This window comes from Microcebus murinus, chromosome 1 (assembly GCF_040939455.1).
Source record: "Microcebus murinus isolate Inina chromosome 1, M.murinus_Inina_mat1.0, whole genome shotgun sequence".
Lineage (NCBI taxonomy): Eukaryota > Metazoa > Chordata > Mammalia > Primates > Cheirogaleidae > Microcebus > Microcebus murinus.
Genome location: NC_134104.1, coordinates 98589685 through 98611827, shown reverse-complemented (window position 1 = coordinate 98611827; position 22143 = coordinate 98589685). Strand labels below are relative to the sequence as shown.

General features: G+C 38.6%; 1 protein-coding gene across 1 annotated transcript in view; it reads right to left on the bottom strand.

The window, feature by feature from the left end:
- Positions 1-21428, bottom strand: part of SPTSSB (serine palmitoyltransferase small subunit B) — a 30358-nt gene extending 8930 nt beyond the window's left edge. The window contains exons 1-2 of the mRNA XM_012782779.3: positions 20809-21428; positions 10934-11030 (exon numbers count right to left, since the gene is read on the bottom strand). The gene's annotated coding sequence lies outside the window, so the exon portion shown is untranslated. The remainder of the gene's footprint in view (positions 1-10933; positions 11031-20808) is intronic.
- Between the last annotated feature and the right edge of the window lie 715 nt (positions 21429-22143).

The following is a 22143-nucleotide window of genomic DNA, read 5'->3' as shown; positions in this document are numbered from 1 at the left end:
CAGAACATCAGAATCAGAGGCTGAAAAGTCAGAAGGACCTGCAGTTGATTTTGAGTTAACTCCTTCTTAACTTATTTTGGAATTCTACCTCAATCACTCAGCTTTGTGTGTGTGTGTGTGCTTTATATTTGGAACCTGAAAACCTGAGGAGTGATAAAAGCGCCCTGCATGTGCAGAAAGAGATGCTGTACCTAAAAAGAGCCTGCTTCTGTACTCACAGTGCCTTTCTTTGGAAAGAGCTCAATATGACTTATGCAAGTATATGCCTTTCTTTAATTAAGTAATTCATTTATTAAAAAAATTAAGAACATAGTGACACAGTATGGAATATAGTATGGAAAGGGGGATGAAAAGGACTAACTTTATAGTGAAGAAGACTGATTGGCACTACCTCAGCCAGTTGATCTAGGTCAATGTTGATGGTGATTAATCTTGTTGATAGTATGTAGCCATGAAATGATGTCATGAAAATGGCACTTTACTTTTGTGGTTTTCCTCTCAATAACGAATATTCTCAGTCTAATCATGAGAAAAATATCAGACAAATTCCAATAGTGGGACATCCTACAAGATACTTGAATAGTACTCCCCCCAAACTGTCAAGGTCGTCAAAAACAAGCAAAGTATGAAAAAAATGGTCACAGCCAAGAGGAGCCTAAGGAGAGATGATGACTAACTGTAATGTGGTATCCCAGATGGAATCCTGGAACAGAACCAGGACAGTAGGTAAAAACTACGGAAATCCGAGTAAAGTAAGGACTTTAGTTAATAATAGTGTATCCATATAGGCTCATTAATCTTAACAAATATGTGACACTAATGTAAGCTTTTAAAAGGGGAAATAGTGCAGGGTATATGGGAAGTCTCTGCACTGTCTTCTGGATTTCTCTGTAAATCTAAAGCTGTTCTTGTCCGGGCACAGTGGCTCACACCTGTAATCCTAGCACTCTGGGAGGCCGAGGCAGGCAGATCCTTTGAGCTCAGGAGTTTGAGACCAGCCTGAGCAAAAGCAAGATCCCATCTCTACTAAAATAGAAAGAAATTAGCTGGACAACTAAAAATATATAGAAAAAATTAGCCGGGCATGGTGGTGCATGCCTGTAGCCCCAGCTACTCAGAGGCTGAGACAGGAGGATCGCTTGACCTCAGGAGTTTGAGGTTGCTGTGAGCTAGGCTGATGCCACGGCACTCTAGCCCGGGCAGAGTGAGACTCTGTCTCAAAAAAATAATAACAATAAAAAATAAATAAATAAATAAAATAAAGCTGTTGTAAACAATAATGTCTATTTAAAAATTGCAAAAGAAAAAGAATAATTAGGAAGCCCTTGAAAGGTCCAGAGTTACCCTTATTCTAAACTACAGTGAACTTTGCTTATGCTATTCTTCCCATCTGGAAAACTTTTCCCAATAACTTTGTACACAGACAAATAATCCCCTTGTATAAGAGACTGGCTTTTAAATATTTCTAAACACAATAGAGAGGAAAAAGTATATTTTACATTGTGGTCCAGTGTACACACACATGCACATAGTCATGTAACTGAAGCAACCATCTTTCAAAATAATACTTTGCAGTGCAGGCAGATATTTTCTATTCTATTCAGTTTTATTATATTTATTTAGTCAATTCTACCCTATTCTGTGTTATTCTCTTCTTTCATTAAAAAACATTGCAATTGTGAACCATTAATGCTACATTGATTTCTTAATCCATCATTGCAAACTGCAGTTGGAAAAACCCTGCTTTCAAGTTTAACTCACGTGCTAGCTTCTCCAAGATGTCTCTGCATTGTCAATATGGCAGCCACCCATCACACATGGCAATTCAAACATCTAATGTTCAATAGCCACATGTGGCTAGTGGCTACCATATTGGACAGCACAGACACAGAATATTTTCATCATTATAGAAAATTTTATTGGACAGTACTGCGGACTCTCTCCATTTTTTGCTTAAACTAATGAAACAGCCAACCAACTTCTCTCCTTTTTACCTTACAATCTTCCATGCTGCTTTTAGAATTAATTGTCTAAACTTATAGATTCATTTCTCTGCTTGAAAACCTTCAAAGGCTCTTCATTTCCTATGAAATGATACCTGTCATTTAAGGACCTGCAAGGTTTGATTTCTCCATCTCTGTAGCTTCATTTCTCAAATCTCCCACTAAATGCCATTAATTCTAAAGCTTCCATGTTTTAGTTCATGCTCTTTTCTTTTCTAGAACTTTTCTTATGCACCTTCTCTGTCAGGCAAAATCCTGTTTACCTTTAAGACCTCGCTCCTACATCCTCCCTTCTATGAAGCATTCTCAGAAGATCCCTCCCACCCCTGCAAAGGAAAATATATTGCTTTCTCTTATGTTTGATCATTGTAATAACATTTTTATTCATGCACAATCTGTTTCCTGTCAAAACTATAAGGTCTTTGAATACTGGGAATGTACGGCATCCATCTTTTTATCACCAGGGCCTGGCTGGTGATCTGGTCAGTTGGCTGACTGACTGACTGACTGACTGAATTGTAAAGTTGTTGAGGTCAGGAACTATACTTGGATTTATTTAATATTTCCACAGCACAATGTGGGGCCCATAAAAGGTGCTTATGAATTCTCATTGTCTGCTTTCATGCACTGAATTTTACACAGACTGTTTTCTGCTAATTCAGTACAATCTGTCTTTTTGAAGGATGGAAGGGAGCTGGTGCTAAATTAAAAAAAAATAACAAATGCTTTTTTACTTTCTCAGAATGTTAAAAGTTCATGGAGTCTGTGGGGAATAAGAAACACTTGTGAAGTGATTTTAAATCCCATTAAAATGGCTTTTACAAGTGCTAACACTAGGTGAGTAATAATTTAAGATTGGTAGGTAAGAAAGTGGTTCTAATAGAAAAAAATATAAGGCTGGGACTATCTAGACACTTGAAGACTTGAATTCTGTTGAAAGTCCTTTCCTCTCTTTCTTTCTTTTCTTTTCTTTTTTTTTCTGTTTTGAGATAGAGTCTCGCTCTGTCACCTGGGCTAGAGTACCCTGGCGTCAGCCTAACTCACAGCAATCTCAAAGTCCTGGGCTCAAGCAATTCTTCTGCTTCAGCTTCCTGAGTAGCTGGGACTACAAGTACACACCACCACGCCTGGCTAATTTTTCTATTTTTAGTAGAAATGGGGTCTCATTCTTGCTCAGGCTGGTCTCAAACTCCTGGCCTCAAGTGATTCTCCCACCTTGGACTCCCAGAGTGCCAGGATTATAGGCATGAGCCACCATACTCGGCCCTTCTCTTTCTTTTATTTATTCATTTTATTTTTGGTCCTTGGTCAAGTTCCAAAATCTTTCTGTCACATTTTTTCCATGTGTAAAATGAAGATGATTGATAATTGTCTCTAAAACCATCTCAATGATATAATAAGAAGTGGGCAGATGGGTTTTGGCTCCTAAGTAATAGCCATCGTAATTATAGTATCTGTTGTTTTACTTGTGGCTTGATACAACTTTAAACCATGTACAAGATTTTATTATAGACTCAAAGAGTCTTTGTAGAATATCAATAATAGAGTGGTTTGTATATTTAATTGGAAAAGAGCCCAGTCCTTATTTATGTTTGCTAACTGAAAAGTGCCTAGTACATAAAAATAACTAACTAACTAACTAAATAAATAAATCCATGTATGTAGTCATTACTGCAAACCACTACTTGAAAGAAATTGCAATCTGTAAACAAATTTTCAAATGTGTCTTGGGCAGGACCATCACATACCATTGTGTGGGCTGTGCACTGTGCAATTTTACGAGATGGTTCTTGTCTTGGAGGCCTAGTCTTAAGTTCTTATTCATGTGAGCACAATTTGACTCACAGAGATACAAAGACATATGATTTCTTATTACATCAGAGACATGAATGTGGCTTATTTCGGTAGGGTTAATGACAGAACAGCATATTGTGTCTATGTAAGAAATTAGGCACAAGAGTTTATTGGCTTCCCACTTCCCAGATATTTTGCTCTAGGTTTTCTATGGGTGACCCCAATGTTTTCTGTGCCCTACAGAAAATTTCATCCTTGCTTAACACCTTATTTGCAATTTCCTTTCTATCTTAGAATACTCCTCAGACTTCCTTTAGCAACCAGTTCCTCATGTTGACAGCGAAGTAAATACTAGATATCAGACTAGAAGTGAGAATTTGGAGTCCAAGTCTTTAGTGGGAGTTAAAAAAACAACTTAAAAGTTTGTAATGAATCGAAGCCAGGGAAGAAAAAAAATCAAACTATTAAGGAACTTTTTCTACACATCCATGAATTAGTTGGATAATTCTATAGACTGCCTACATAGTAAGAAACAAGCAATTGTAAATCAAAGCATGCTATTGCTTTCAGGCAACTAAATTACTGTAATTAAATCTTATAATATTGCATTTAGGAGTGAGTTACTAAAATAATATACTAAAGGGAAAAGCCTTGCCAACAACTTAGCCAAGTTCTTGTTGGTACAGTGCTGTTTTATGTTACATACAAAAGCAGAATGTTTTGTGGCTATCTGAACCAATCTTATTGCTTCCATTTTTATTAACATTAATAAAAGCAGAATAATAGGAAACATGTATTTCCAGTCCAACTATTTGATGACATTGTGCAACATGGCATATGTTGAGTAACTACAATTTCAAAGCAGTCATTGTTTTTGGCACAATCTGACAGACTACAGAGGAATTTATGAATGAAGAACTCTGGCTGGAAAAGAAAATTTGGAATTTGACTTTAACAAAAAAATTTCGTAATAGAGGGAATACTAAATGCAGATTAGATCAATCTCAATATTGTGTGGCTATTAAAAAGAAGATATAAATTTTGAAACTAAAAACAGGGTCAAGTACATTAATGCTGAGTAGATGTAATGAATAAGAAGAGAAACTTGTAACAGGGGAATAATATATCTTGTTTTGTTCCTGATGTTCTTTCATTTACTAACATAGTAACAGACCAAGTATCCCTGTTTATTCCTGGCAATACTGGAAGGAAGAGTAGGGCTTCTGGGCCAAGGTTTAGCTACAATGTCATTTCTTTGGATGAGCTTCTTTACTACTATTTTATTAAAAAAGAAAAGAAAGAAACCTTATTATACTATAAAGAAGGAAAGAGGAAAGTATAGCTTCTGGGTGGTTATTTCCTACTAAAGATATTGTTGCCAAGGACTGCCGAGTTCTTTTTAGAAGCAAATAGTGAACAGAACTAAAAATTTAACAATGGCCTTAAAATCATTAAAAGTTATTTTTAAAAGTCATTAAATATATATTCATTGTACATTTTTAGTAATGTTATTCACAATAGTCAAAAGGTGGAAACAATCCAAATATCTATTGACAAATGAATGGATAAAGAAAATGTGGTATATACATTTAGTGGAACATTATTCAGCCTTTGAAAAGGAGGGGGTTCTGGCACATGGTACAAGATAGATGAACCTTATTGTTAAAGTGGAATAGGCCAGTCACAAAAAAGAAATACTATATGATTTCACTTACATGAGTCAAACCCATAGAAATAGAAAGTAAAATGGTGGTTACCAGAGGCTAAGAGTCAGGGAAAGAATGCAGAGCTGTTTAATGGGTATAGATTTTCAACTTTGCAAGATGAGAAAGTACTAGAGATTGGTTGCACAATGATGTAAATATATTTAACACTACTCAACGGTACACTTAAAAATGATTAAGATGCTAAATTTTATGTTATACATATTTTACCATGATTAAAAACTTTTAAAAAATTCAATGGATAACTCTAAACATTACTAAGGACTGAAATTAAAAAATGAACTTTAAAATAATCTAAACAATTTTAAGTTATTAAAAGTCATTGAAGCCGGGCGCGGTGGCTCACGCCTGTAATCCTAGCACTCTGGGAGGCTGAGGCGGGCGGATTGCTCGAGGTCAGGAGTTCGAAACCAGCCTGAGCAAGAGCGAGACCCCGTCTCTACTATAAATAGAAAGAAATTAATTGGCCAACTAATATATATATAAAATTAGCCGGGCATGGTGGCGCATGCCTGTAGTCCCAGCTACTCGGGAGGCTGAGGCAGCAGGATTGCTTGAGCCCAGGAGTTTGAGGTTGCTGTGAGCTAGGCTGACGCCATGGCACTCACTCTAGCCTGGGCAACAAGCGAGACTCTGTCTCAAAAAAAAAAAAAAAAAAAAAATGCTAAAAGTCATTGAGAGTCTCAAATTGGAGTCGAGAATTGTTAATCCAGCAAAATTGCATGGATATACCATCCAAAGCTGAGTAAACAACTCCAAAAATCTTTAAATAATAATAATGAGGTCCTAGTTGGAGTTTCCTTCTTCTTAGCTTTCAGCATATAAGAGGAAAACTTGAAACTGTCAAACTCCAAAGAACCTCTGAGAGGAGAGTTGACATGTATAGGTTTGTTCTTGGCATTGGTGAAATTCTAGTAGCTTAATCTCCTCTAGCATTTGTGGAATTGTAAATTCTATGATATGCTTACTGCTTTTGGAAAAACTGTGAAATAAGGGGCTCATAAGACCTCAATAACAAGAGTACTTAAAAGGTCTAAGAGTGGAAAAGCAGCTAAGTCATTTGACTAACACTACTTTTCCATAGTTATTATAAACCCCTTTCCTTGCGAGTATGTTCTCTGCTCATCGTGACAGTTCTGCTTTTTCTTCTCTTCCTCAGATCTTCCCAGCCATCAAACTCACAGTTTGGTAAAAACAAACAAACAAAAAATGACTTGCTTGCTGTTGTTTCTAAGGACTCTGTTTTTCTTAAGAGCTAGAAGTCTGGCGTGAAAAATTAAGCTTTTATCTCATCCCTACCTATCATTATATTTGATGGATCTTCAGAAACTGAAGACTTTTATCCAAGGAACAATTTGAGGGTGAAGAAGGTGAGTTACTGCAATATTGACTTGTTGGAAACACATCTGCTGAGCACTTGTTCCCAGAGTTTTGTCACAGGAAATCTGGTTGTACAGGCAGCTGGTCAATCAAGACCTTTCTGACAGAATTTTTAAATTCTAATTGTCTGTTTTCTTTGCACTTTTGGGGGATTATTGAACAGATGTGCGTATAAAACTTTTTGGTTTTTACTTATTTATTTGCCCCTCCCCTCCTTCTTCTGCTAATTCTTTATTTCTTATTACACTGTCCGGAAAGCTTCTGATGGTGAGTTCAGTGTTTTTCCTATTTTGCTGACCAGCACCATTGAACTTTCATAGATGTGATTTTGTGACAATAGTAATCTAGCCTCTTGCCCTTTCACTGCCCTCAGCTGACCTGTTTCTGCATTCCAATTATTACTGCTTTGAAAAATATGAGTGGAGAGCTAGGACGACTCTGAGGATTTTGAAGACAAACATGGCAGTACTAAGGTGCTCTCTCTGCCAATCCCCAGATCAAGGGACATTTCCCTGCTCCACTGACCACACTGCTGTGTCCTAGATCAGGTGGTTTCAGGGATGGAATGGGGTTGAGGGCACATCAAAAGAGAAAGCAGGAGTTTATAGAAATCAGTCAAAGCATGTTGCTTTTAGGCAACTAAATAACTCTAATTAGATTTTATAATTTTGCACTTAGAAGTGAGTTACTGAAATAATATACTAAAACAAAAAAAGTCTCACTGACAGTTTAACCAAGTGGGTTTCTGATTCTCCTTGGGAGAACAATGTGGACATATTACTGCTGGTTTCATTCTCCTTCACCTGCATCAAGATGTGTGGCTACCCACATGCTTTTAGTGCAAAGTGGAGGAGTGCTCAGTTACAAGCTTGTTCTTCTTCTATTTATTTATTTTTTTGAGACAGAATCTCACTCTGTTGCCCAGCCTAGAGTGCTGTGGCATCAGCTTAGCTCACAGCAACTTCAAACTCCTGGGCTCAAGCAATCCTTCTGCCTCAGCCTCTGAGTAGCTGGGACTACAGTAGGCATGCACCACCATGCACGGCTAATTTTTTCTATATATTTTTAGTTGTCCAGCTAATTTCTTTCTATTTTAGTAGAGATGAGGGTCTCACTCTTGCTCAGGCTGGTCTCAAACTCCTGAGCTCAAAAGATCTGCCTGCCTTGGCCTCCCAGAGTGCTAGGATTACAGGTGTGAGCTGCCACGCCCGGTCAGTTCTTCTTTTAAATAGGTAACAATTGTTCATTTCCCAAGAACTTTGTTGATTCTCATGTGAATGTGGAAAAGGTTGATGGCAACTGAGCGTATCTAAAAAAAAATTTCCAACCAACAGATTTTGTAATTATTTTAACTATAGGCCCAAGCAGGGTGAGATGAAATGTTCTACTCCCTCTTTTGAATAAATGTAGGTGTGTTGTCAGGAAGACTGCCAGAGGGAACCTCCCAAGACAAAAAAATATGTCGATTAAGATATTGTAGTGGGTTGGATGGTAGGCTTGCAAAAGATAAGTCCAGTTCCTGGAATTAGTGAATGTGACCTTATTTGGAATACAGTTGTTTGTAGATGAAATTAAGTTAAGGATCTTGATAAGACTGCATTCTAGATTATCGAGGTCAGCCTTAAATTCGATGACAATTGTCCTTAGAAGAGACACACAGAGGAGAAAGGCATGTGAAGACAGAGGCAAACATTGGAGTTATGTAGCCACAAGTCAAGAAATGCCCAGAGCCACCAGAAGCTGGAAGAAGTGAAGAATTCTCCCTAGAGCCTTTGGAGGGAGCACAGCCCCACCAACACCTGAGTTGCAGACTTCTAGCCTCCAGAACTATTAGAGAATAAATTCCTGTTGTTTTAAGCCACCAAATCCATGGTAATTTGATACAGCAGCTCTAAAAAGCAAATACAGATATCTTTCATGAAGACACTAGAATTTTATAATGTGGAACTCTTCAAGGAATAGAAATAGCATTTTGAGCATCAGTGTGGCCGGCAATAGCTAGATGCTTAACTTAAATTATCCCTATTTTAATGATGAAGAAACTGAGGTCCAAGGTCACATGATGATGGTGTGGGGAGTTGGGTGAGAATCCTGCTGAGGGGCAGCGTGGTACAGCAGTTCCAGGCTTGGGCTCTGGGTCCTGTCTGGGTCTGTCCTTACTCATTCTGTGACCCTGGCTAAGTTACTTAACCATTCTGACCCTCAATTTCTCAAACTAGAAAATAGAAATAACAGAACTTCATACAATTGAGAAGATTAAAAACTATAAAATAGTTAGGATAGTATGTAGGAAGGGCTAAATGAATGTTAGCTATTATAATTACTACCACATTACACTAATATACTATTGATAGATTGTGAGCACCTGACAAAGAGTGAAAGAGAATGGGATCATTTTAAGGTAGAACATGTGACCTTTATCAGTTACTAACTTAGAAACCAGTTTTAGAGAGATTATTCTTCAGAATGTTTATTCAATTCTGATGTGGCTGTCATGAAAGAGACAAAAAGACCTCAGCAATCTTGACAGTAACACTCTTTGCTGAGTACCTTACACATGTGAAGAACTGTACCGCAGGGCATGCTGGCTCACACCTGTAATCTTAGCACTCTAGGAAGCCAAAGTGGGAGGATCATTTGAGCCCAGGTGTTTGAGGCTGCAGTGAGGTATAATGATGCCACTGCACTCCAGACTGAGCAACAGAGTAAGACCCTGTTGCAAAAAAAAAAAAAAAGAAAAAAAGAAAGAAAGAAAAGAAAAAAACCCAACTATATTAAGCCCCTTAAATATATTACCTCATTTCAAAGATGAGGAAACTGAGGCTAAGTTTTATACCTTGCAGATTTTCAGAAGCCCAGGAGGAATCAACACTTGGATTATATCCCGGGATCCTATCATTCCAATGTGTTCTTCCCATCACACCATACTGCTTATTTCCTAAACAGCATTTTACAAATGTTAGGCTTCCAACAAGTATTTTTTGAATTAGTGAAATAAAGCCTCATTATCAATGATTTTAAGGAAATATTGAGCTTATCAAAATATTTTGAAATGAAGAAACTGTTGCCAACCATTTTGCAGCCATAAATCTCCTAAAACGTTGTGGCAAAAAGAGAAGGATTAGGAAACAACCATTCATAAGGTAAATCTACTTCTTTTTGTCCACACTCCCCCTCCTTTTTTCCATTGGCTGTTAGGTCAATCTAACTGTAGATTGAACAAGAGGGAGCAGGCAGCTAGTATCCAGGGCTTTTTTTTTTTTTTTCCCATTGTATTTCCCTTACTTTCTTTCTTAAAAATAAAAGAACCAGAAAGAAAATGATTAGCCTGTTTTAATGAACTATAGAAATGATCCCTGAAAGCATAGTCTTAAATATCCTGTTTTGAATACTGATCATCCTCACTTTCATTGTTAACACTTTTAGAAAACAATGTTCTTATTTTACCATATTTTATTTTAATTTGTCCAGCCTAGTTAATGAAATGCTTGTTAAAACATATATTCTTCTCTTGTACCAAAGGTCTTCCAGGATAAGATGCTGCTCCATTTAAATAAAAGATGAAGGATGTTGAAACAAAAGCAGTCTTTAACCAGCAGACCCATAAATAAGATAGTAGCTGGGGCGATGCAAGTCTAACGTTGGCACTTGTACTGGGATTGGCTTCTTCCAGGCCAGTGGTTCTTAACCTGGAGGTCAAGGATTCGGAGGAGGGTGGTAGCTACAAACCCCTTGCAATGTAGGCACATTTTGCATAAACATTTTTCTGCATAAACATTTTTCTGCATACATTTCAAAGGAGGCTGTAATGTGTGTAAGCTAAGACCACTTTTTTAAGGCCTAATTACTAAAGCTAATTGCCATATTTTGCTTCTTAGTATCATCTTAAGTAGTCAATATAATATCCAGTATACAATAAATGTTTGGCATTGGCTTAAAAGAGAACTAGACAACTTATTAAAGATGTCGTCTTTCAATCAAAGGGTTCAGATTTCTAAACGCAAGCCTCAGGATATTATGAGAAGAATTTACCTGCCCAGGAGGGTCCAGATCTGGGTCCTAGACCTTGTGCCTTCACAAAATGTTCCTGTGTAGGTTACTTCTCCTCTCTCAGTTGCTGTTTCTTCATCTATGAAATAAAGATTTGAATTCAATAAACCCAAAGATGTCTTCAAACTTTAAAACAATTCTGTCCCATGTAAAACGGTCATTAAACCACTTAGACTGATTATCTCCCACAAAAGTCTAGAATATATTATCAAAACAAGGCATGACAACGTAGCCTTATTTTAAAAATTATTTTTAGAAAAGGTCATGGTTTGAGGACACACCACTGTCCTCACTGCTAGTGATTCCCAGCTGTACTCTGAGGACTACATGCTGCTGCAGGTGCCAGGCTTGGGGGAGGGAGGCCCACGTGGGACAAAGAGAGGGGCTGAGAACCCCCACCCTGCTTCTTTTGGAGCAGCTTGCTTGGATCTGCTTTCCACCTTGGGTTTATGGGTGAGATTTTGTTTGTGGAAAATGTTTCTCAACTTTAATTAGTCTCTGTTAATATCTATGGGGTGGGGGGAAGGAAAAGGATATTAGATTAGTCACTATGTTTAAAAATATGTCTTTAAAAACACTTCGAATACACTCAGAAGCCCCAAGGCTTGTTCCTATTTTGTCATTTATTAGTTCTGTCAAGTCAGGCAAGGCCTATGTTCTTTTTCTTCACATATAGAACAATGGCAGTGTCTTATGCATAGGGTAGTTGTGGGAATTAAATACAATTATATTTGTGAAAGTGTTTTGTATTATAATTAATAAATCATCATAAAGACGGCTAGTGGGTCTTCAGTAATGAGCCCCAGGGCTTTGCATTTTGCCCTGACCATTGGAGCATGTTTGTTCATATGAATTAAGTTATGGAAAATATGGATGGTTAAATTGGCAGATGACCCCAGTTTATGGGGTGGAGGTATAAGGGGCTTAGTAGATTGCAGAGCTGAAAGAATGTCTGAAGGTAAAACTTAGGGGCAGGCCGGGCACGGTGGCTCACATCTGTAATCCTAGCACTCTGGGAGGCCGAGGCGGGCGGATTGCTCGAGGTCAGGAGTTCGAAACCAGCCTGAGCAAGAGCGAGACCCCGTCTCTACTATAAATAGAAAGAAATTAATTGGCCAACTAATATATATATATAAAAATTAGCCAGGCATGGTGGCACATGCCTGTAGTCCCAGCTACTCGGGAGGCTGTGGCAGAAGGATTACTTGAGCCCAGGAGTTTGAGGTTGCTGTGAGCTAGGCTGACGCCATGGCACTCACTATAGCCTGGGCAACAAGCAAGACTCTATCTCAAAAAAAAAAAAAAAAACTTAGGGGGAAATAAAAGGGTCATGTTCTTCCATTAAAAAAATCAATTGCTCAAGGGTAAGATGGGTGAAATTTGGCTTATGAGCAGTTCAAGTAAAAAAGACTAAGGTGGCCGGGTGTGGTGGCTCACGCCAGTAATTCCAGCACCTTGGAAGGCCAAGGTAGGATCGTTTGAGGGTTCGAGTTTGAGACTGGCCTGAGCAAGAGTGAGACTCATTTCTACAAAAATTAGAAAAATTAGCCCGGCGTGGTGGTGTGTGCCTGCCTGTTGTCCCAGCTACTTGGGAGGCTGAGGCAGGAGAATCGCTTGAGCCCAGGAGTTTGAGGTTGCTGTGAGCTAGGCTGATGCCACTACACTAGTCCAAGAGACAGAGCAAGACCCTGTCTCAACAACAACAACAACAACAGCAACAACATAAGAAATTTTCCCTTATAAAGTCCATTATGCACCAACAGAGTCATAATATGGTTGACAAATAAATAAATGATCCAATATTCTCTTATATTCATAGAAGTATTGTATCACAGATGAGCTAAAGGAGCTATGGCTCTTGGCTTTGGATTAGTATCCTTCTAGCTGTTAAAAATGGTTACTTCAGCCAGCTGAGCACATCCATAGAAAGCTAGATGGGGAAGGTTTATAAGGCTTCCTATGGGAAACACTGACAGAAGATTTTGGGAGAAGAATGTGCCATGAAGGTCTTAAAAGATCTAAAATGTCTTAAATGATGTTATAGACGGTCATGGAGGAAAAGGTTTGGAACTATTTTATTGCTTTCAGAGGTGGATCTTAGGAAAAACTTTAAACAATAAAAGGTGTCTTAAGAGGAATGGGTTGCTAGTGAAAGCCCCATTAGGAAAATTATTCAAGCAGAGACTATACAACCCCTTCTGAGGGTTGCTATGAATAAGAAAGCAGGTCTTAAGAAGAGATCACTAAAATTTCACCAATTCTAAGATAATATTTCCACAGTAGAATTAAATATCCCATCGGAGAATTATTTGCTTTGTTAAAAACTTTCCTTGCCATAGTTAAAATGTGTGGACTTTGAAATTGGCAAACTGGAGCTTGCTATTGTGTGATATTCAGAATGTTGTTTAACCTCTGAACATCACTATGTCATCAGTAACACAGAGCTTATTTATTATTTCTGCATTGTTATGGAGGTTAAACAACATAGCATTGGTAAAGGGTCCATAGTGGTACCTGGTCTTAGTAATGGTTACAAAAAAAATTAACTTTTATCACAATTATTATTTGTTTCTCCTATTTTTACATGCTTTCTATTTCATCTTATCTAAGAGATTTCTTCCAGGTGACTCTATGGAACCCTTCAGAGACATATGATATAAGTGGGTGAAAGTTTGACATCCATGAGGCTGGGAGAAAGAATTCACCTGGACGAAAGTTAGTAGGTTACAGTGGAACCGTAGCATCTATTTTGTGTATGCATTGATGCTTGTCTCCTCCTAAATAGAGGAAACCTGTGGAACAACTTTTCCTTTTGTTCTAAATTATAAGCTGACTTTCCTGCCCATCAAAACCAGAACTAGGCCAACCCGATTGGTTTTTTTTTCTTTGTTTAAAGTTTTGGGCAATAAAATGCATTGTTAAAATTTTAAGACCCAAGTTCTCTGTTCTGGAGCAGACATAATATTTGTAGCCTTGAGGAGTAAGGAGGGATGCTTGGTAATTGGAATATTGGGCTCAGTTATATATTCCTTCTATGCCTAATTTTTCTACCAACGAAGGGACCATAAGTCAATTTTACTTAAAAATTACTCTTCAGATGAGTTAATAAGGGAGAAACTGTGTACTATTCTTAGAAGATAAAACACATGAGATTGTATTGTCTCAAGCATACTGCCAAATATTAAGTGGGACTCTTCCAACTTAACTGCACAGAACTAAGTAACAGAGCAAATGTACTTCCCCCACCCATAGCTTGTTATCTTGTAAAGAGTTGCCTTGTTTACAGTTACAGATAACTAGATTAATAGCCTGCATGACCAGACTGTGAAAAAACTTATTTAAAGCATTATAAAAGAAACTAGGGCTATTTAACATGTATTATTCACAAAGGCCATGAAAATTGAGTAAGCACTTCCCATAGCATCTAAATTAGTGAGTAGTACTGATATTATGTTTGATTATAAATGTAGAGCTTGGGCTATATTTATAAGAAGTTGTTGAATTTTTCTATTGTAGCTTTGCACAATAGGATACTAATAGTAATATTCATCAATATATACCTCTCAGCATTATTTACAAATATATATACATATATGCATTAATATATATACTCATAACAATATATGTATCTATATTTTAAATTTAAAAGTAACAGAATTAATTTATTTTATAACTTTTAAATAGAGAGTCAATTATGTTTCTTAGAGTTTATGGTTGCTAAATACTAGATCAGAAGGCTTTTTACTTATTTATTTCGAAATTTTATTTTCATTATGTTGGTAAGCAATATATTTAACTCAAAAGCTGTCTATGGGGGATGTAAGTGTGAGAATAGAGGTATTTTTCCCACAGAAATGTTGTTTTGGATATGCCATTTTGAACTTTTTTACTTCTTTCTTTTTCTAGTCCTTTTAATTTTCTTGTTCAATGTGCTACTCATATTTATTCGCAATTTCTCTTTTTAATCTTTTCACTGATCTTGAACTCAAAGTGGTAACTTTAGCTTGGAGTTACTAATTGACATTCTTTAATCTTATAATGAAGCCAAAAAAGCAGGAATACAATACTGAATAGCAAATTGTCACCTACAAGCTGCCATTCTATACTGATGATAATAGTGGATATTTATTGAGTGATTTGTTTCAGAACTTCTCTAAGCACTTTATGTGCATTACCTTATGCAATTAACTTAACAACACTATAATGGAGGCACTATTTCTATACCCATTTTACAAATGAGGAGACTGGGACATTGGAAAATTTAAAAACTGGCCCGACATCACACAGCGAATGCAGAGCACACACTCTTAATCACTCTCCCAGGCTGCCATTCTATGCAAAGATTTCTGATCATAACTCAAATCATCCCATTTATCCATCCTTCCAGCCAGCCAGCCACTCAATCAAGTATTTAGCAAGCATGTAGGAGGGATATAAACTGTCAGTAAGATAGACGTGGTCACAGTTCTCAGCCCACTTTCTAGAGAGGAGGAGGGATAATTAAGCAAGCATCCACACACACTGGTCAGTGCTATGACATGGGAGTGCAGAGTACTCGGGGATGGAGGAGGCTGTAACCCCGTCTAGAGGTGGTCTCAGGATGGCAGGTCAGAAAGTTGTTGGCCTTATTCCTGTGTTCTTCAGCTACTTTGCAGCAAGAGGTATATTATGTAACTTCTAGAAAGAAAGGTCTTTGAAGTAAGGTGCTCCTTTGTCTTGTTTCCCCAGTGCCTGGCACATAGTGGCTGCTCCATTAAAATGTGTTGAATAAATGAATGAAAATCCTAATGCTCCATAATAACTCCATTATAACAGGGGTGTTTTTTGATTATTTCTATCTGTACTCTGAACATTCTTTAACACTTCTCCTCTAAGCCTGAAATACATGTTCCCTTTCAACTTGCAGAATCAAGTCCCTGCTGCCTTTTAAGTTATAATCTAAAAGCTCTAGTCCAAGAAAGCTGCCACATTCATTAAATTTTACTAGAAAAAGGCCTCTCTAGGTCTCTTTTAAACCAGGTGCCCTGAGTAGAGATTCTGGGACAATCTGATAAAGTGGTGGAGACTCTTCGATTGCTTTTTCCCTGTATTTTTCCAGTGGGATTTGATGCTCTGCTCACTCTCTGTAGTTGTGAAAGATTTGTTCTTCTTTCACTTATCTGGGATGGCTTAGAAATTTCCTTCCCTCGACTTCTCCCCCAACTTTTCACTCTTCAAAATATGTTAACTTTGGGGAACCTGTTCTTAATTATTTACCACACAATCCCCTGGAAGACTACAATAATCCAGGGAAACACTAGAGGAAAATGCCAAAAGTAAACTGAAAGCCTAGGTGAATGACTTCTGTGAGCAATAATTTTTGTTATTATAAAGCAATGTTTTCTTTAGGTTGTTATTCTTTAGAGTGGGTGTTGGGTTATGTCTTCTTCATGCCTACTTGGAATGTTTAGGGGCTAATACAGTATTTTTCCTGGTGAAACAACAGCAAATCCAGGCAGTACAATAATACTGGTGGGAAGTTAATGTGAAGAGGAAAGAAACCAAAGCTCCCAAGAGGAGGAGAGAAGTGGAGCTTGACATAATCCTTATGGCCTGTCCCAGAATCGCAGTGGCCAGGTCTGTACGTGATAGTTACATCATCTACTTGCATGATCTTACTTCCTACCCTCACCTCACAGTTTAAAAATGTACCTCATCCTTTTCCCTGTTTTATTTTTCTTCAGCACCCTTACCTTCTTCTATACACTATATAATTCACTTATTATTATTATTAATGTCTGATATACCAGGAGTTTTTGTCTGTTTTGTTTATTATTCATCCAGGGCCTAGAAGTGTCAGAAGTACCCTGATACAGAGTAGACGTGCAATAAATATCTGTTGAATAAATGGGTTATTAATCCTGACAAAAGCAATATTAAAAAATAGTAACTATGATCAAGGTTTTCCTACATGAATTATATATATAGATAAATGGACAGACATTAAAAATTATTTTATAGAAATCTTCTAATTGGTCAAAATGTGACAGCAGGAACTTTACAAAAGCTTTGATGGTCAAAACCCACATGGAGTCCACTTCAGTCAGCATGGTATGCTCTTTAAAAACATATCTATGGGAGGATAAAAGATAAGCCTGTGCTGGTGAGCATGGAAATTCCTTGAGGTTTCCTGATGCAGGTAGCCGTGAACCCCTTGAGCTAAGGGTATGGTTTGGTTCATTATACAGAACCATCTGGCAACAAGGTCAAATGCTGCTTACCATACCTGTGAAACTCTGAGACTCACTAATTTTATGTTCCCATGTCTGGACAAAGCACTATTATCCAATTCCATGGTTCTGAGTACAGGATCAGGAGGCTCGTGGGAACTCAAAGCATAAAAGATGAATAGAGGAATGTATTGATTATTTGGGGGTGTCTTCTGCATTTGAGGTTGTCATAATCACAATAGATGTATTCCAACCAGGACACATCAACGTGCAGGGAGGACCTCAGTGGCTGTTCTGTCTCTTGCTTTCCCTAAAAGCCAAGGCTATGGCTTTTAGGGCCAACCTAGTGTTAGCTAAATTGGGCCAATCTGAGCAGATGACAAAGATGCTTTTGGCTGAGATTCAGGTACCTCCCTCTCTCGCCCAGTGTAGGTTATAACAACTGACCTGAAGAACTGATAAAGAAGTAGACTTATATAGAAGAAGAAAGAACAACTGGCTTTGTAGGTCCTAGGATTACTATACTGAGTGGATAGAGCCAAAAAGATATGGTATTGCAAGAAAATTCTCTATAGGACTATACTAATGACATTTGGCTTATTTCCAAATGGACAAACTTGGACAGGTGTGTAAACATATGTGAATCACATAGCTGTATGATACTTGTGCCACTCCTAATTATTTCATATATTTCAATGTGGCCCTTGGGAAAAAATCTTATGTAAACTATTGGTCTAGTCACATGGTACATAGGGATTTATGAACTCCAAGTTCTAAACCTATTTGTTCTTTTAGTATCTTGGATAATCTTAAAAACCAGCTTTATTGAGATATAATTCACGATACACTTCATCTACTTGAAGTGTACAATTCAGTGGTTCTTAGTACATTCATACTTATGCAATCATTATTATTGTCAATTTTAGAACATTTGCATCACCCCAAAAATATACTGTGTACCCTTTATCAGTCACTCCCTATTTCTCTCCAACCTCACCTTTTACTTAAGCCCTAGACAACAACTATTCTACTTTCTGTATATATAGATTTGCCTATTGTGGATATGTTATGTAAATGGAATCATATAATATGTGGTCTTCTTTCACTTAGCATAATCTGTTTGATGTTCATCTACGTTGTAGCATGCATCAACTACATCCTTTTTATTGCTGGATATTTCATGTTCTATTCCCCACCACATTTGATTTATCCATTCATCATTCAATGGGCACTTGAGTTGTTTCCACTTTTGGGCTATTATGAGTAATACTGCTATGAACATTTGTGTACAAGTTGTTGCACGAACATAACTTTCCAATTCTCTTGAATATATACGCCCAGGGGTGAAATTGCTCTGTTATTTGGCAACTCTATGTTAACTTTTGAGGAACTACCAAACTCTTCCACAGCAACTATACCATTTTACATTCCCACTAGCAATATATGATGGTTCCAATTTCTCTATGCATTCTCCAATATTTGCTGTTATTTGTTTTTACAGTTGTAGCCATTCTAGTTGGTGTGAAGTGGGTATCTTATTGTATAGTTTTGATTTTCATTTCCCTAATGTTATTAAGCACCTTTTCATGTGTGAATTGGCATTTGTACACCCTCTTTGGAGAAATGTCTATCTCTGCCCATTTTAAAATGAGTTATTCCTGGCCGGGCGCTGTGGCTCACGCCTGTAATCCTAGCTCTCTGGGAGGCCGAGGCGGGTGGATCGTTGGAGCTCAGAAGTTCAAGACCAGCCTGAGCAAGAGCTGAGACCCCGTCTCTACTAAAAAAAAAAAAAAAAAAAAAAAAAACGTTAATTGGCCAACTGAAAATGGAAAAAAAAAATAAAGGAATAAAATGAGTTATTTGAATTTTTGTTGTTGAGTTCTTCATCTTTTGCCTTAAGTGTAAGGGTTATGGTTAGAAGATGAGAACCTCATATCTCTCAGTTGCTCTTGCCTGAAACAGAACTTCTGCAACACAAAGCTGGGGAAGATGAGAAATGCTGGTGGCCTACTTCTCCCAAGGATGCACTGTAGCCCTAGACTGGGATCTAGGTTGAAAGGGAACTTTGTGTTGTTGGCTACATCCACCCAGGGTAGAGCACCGTCTAGCCAGAGTGAAGCACCATCACACCCAGTTGGAGGTGGCAGGGAAATGTGTTGTGGCTCAAATGCCACAAACTCTTGCAGTTCTCACTGACATATAGTAGATTGTGTTGAATACATATTTTATTCATTTGCTATATTTCTTCAGGACAATTTCTAGGGACTTTAAATGATTATTTACCTATAATTTTTACCAATTATTGTTGTTTTGTAAGGAATGGGTGGGTTCACAAAGCTCTTCAAACCACCATTCTGGAAGTTGAGTCCCATATGGATAATTTTTAATGAATATTTTGTTTCTTGTAGACTTGGCAATAAAAAAGCTTATGCTGATATATTAGATATAAAATTGGCTATAGAATTATGAAGGACAATTTTTGTCAAAGTTTTTGCAAATTTACAAACACAATTAAGAAAACCAATAGGGGTTGAGGTTTACTTTGGTTTACTTTCACCTTCGCATTCAGTCAAATTCTCTGTAATGTCCATGGATTTGTTTCGACAAACCATTCTTAATTTATTTTCATTAAATAGTTGTACAGAAATATTTGAATAATGAGGGTGACAGTACATTTCATACAAGAGTTTATTGTTGTTGGTCTAGTAATTATAAAGCCATCATAGCCATTGAAACAATGATTAAAATGATGTTTTTAAAAGCATAGGAATAATTAAGATGTCAAAATTAAGTTATTAAAATCTTAACAATTTTATGCATAAATTTTAGAAGTTCACTAGCAAAAGTGACCATGTATTTCTCTATTTTTGTTTAGTTCAGAATAACTTCTGCACCACAAAGTCTTAGAAAAAACAATTTTCTCAGCTTCCCTAAATGCATTTAGTTGGACTTTGGTGTCTAAGATTTAATGTAACAATTCTTCAAATTATTTATTTGATCATCAGCTGGGCTCATACATGAATTACCAACCAGTTGAATGTCACTTTAGTTGAAACAAATGTAGAATTTCACTTCCTATTTAAACCCATGGCAAAGTTCACTATACATTTCTCTTTGGGTGTAGAAGGTTTATTACTTATAAATGATTACCTGAGCATCTTTGAGAAAATGCATATGCTTAATAATCAGGAGAAAATGTTAAAATTTATTAGTTGTTCGAAATTCTTCACTTTTTTGGCAATTGACTTGTGTGTGTATGCTTGCCTAAAGTAGCTTGTGGGGAAAAAGTATCGTGTAAGACCATGACACTAAACAAAGATGACTATTTAAGAAGGAAACCAAGCACTTCTCAATGGTATTTCCCTGAATAGTCATTAATGAACCACACAAAGATAAATAGTGAAAATAATTAGCAAAGTAATTTTCTATTCTTTTGGCTTGGAAAGTTTCAGTGCTAAAGTTTGGCTTCTGATGAGTGAAACGTCTTACTTTCCAACATAGTAAAAGGTAATTACAAATTAAAATTGTAATGCAGCTAAATGACAAACTGCATTAGAGGTCAGTATTCATTTTTTCCCCTATAAAACAGGAATTCTATACTACCAAAGCTACTTTACCGTTCAAGTAGATGTTTTGGAAGATGCTTACCTCCTAGTTGGGTATCTCTCCCTGTGGCTTAGGTGAGCGCCAGCGCTTTGGCTCCTCCCCGGCTGCCACCAGCTTCCCACTGCGCCGGGCACCGCTGAGCCTCCCGGAGTTGGGTGTTCGGCCCCGCCCTCTGGACTATTGCTAAAACTACAGTTCTGGCAGACTGATTCCGGTGATTAATTATTGACAAAAGGAAAACACTCCTACGCAAACTTGTGTCCAACCGCACTGCTCCGAGCGACTCCTTCCAGAAGAGAAGGCCGGCTGCACCACTCCCCTCCCCCCTTGCTCTATGATCCCAACTTCTCATACGCTGCCACTCTCAGTCCTGGGCGATTAGGCTAGTCCTCGGAGGAACGCAGCTCAGAGACTTCCACATCCTAAAATTTGGTTTCCTGCAGCTCCTTCGCACTTCTCCGGGGACCAGCCTCTCAGGAGGGGGCGCTTTCGGGATGCAGGGGAAGCCTGGGCTCCGAGCAACAGAGGCGGCTAAGGCGTCGCTGTCACCTCCGGCTGCTGCAGTAAAACCCCGAGCCGAGGCGGGGATGGGGAGGAGGGGATAGGGAGGCGCCCTCCCCTGCGCTCCGGCTGGGATCCCCGGCACTACTAAAGGGGCACGTCTTTGGGTGGTGGTGGAGGGGTGGCCCTGTAAACAGGAGGTGTAAAGGTGGAAGCTCGGGAGCGTTAGCCTGAGCCGCTGCTAAGCCGCCCAGGGAAAGCCTGCACCCAGCATCCACGGTCTGCAGACTCCAGCGAGGGGGCGACGGAGCCGGGCGCAAGCGGAGCAGGACTGCGTCTGAAACTCCGCATCAGGCTGCGAAGCGAGCCCGGGGCTCCGCGGGCCGGGGCGGCCAGGAGTTGGCCGAGCAGGCATCTCACTGCTTTTGTTCCTCAAAAACCTAGGAGAGCAAACCCTTTTCAGCATTGGCAGCTGATTTTGGTGCCTTTGGATGTGCAAAATCCTTCTCCCCGCACCACTCCCTCCATCCTGCCACCTTGCCCCGGTGGCTGGAGGTTAATCGTTAAAAAGCTGGACTCCCCCAGGGGAAACAGATGAAAGGATCGTGCCTGGAGAACTTATGTGTGCCCACTCACAAGTGCAGAGAATTAATATGGGCCCCGACTGCGGCAGGAGGGTAAATTGGGGAAAGACGACTGGGAGGCGGCCAGGTGGTGCAGGGACGCGCGGCGACGGTCCCGCGGCTCCTGGGGCGGGCGTGCCCTGCGCTTTCGCTCGGCGCTCAATTCTCCTCCCCAGGAGGCGCGGGACCCCGGAGAGCATCTTCCCTGGAAACCCGCACCCATAACACCAGCGATCTCCTCTCTACCTAGGGC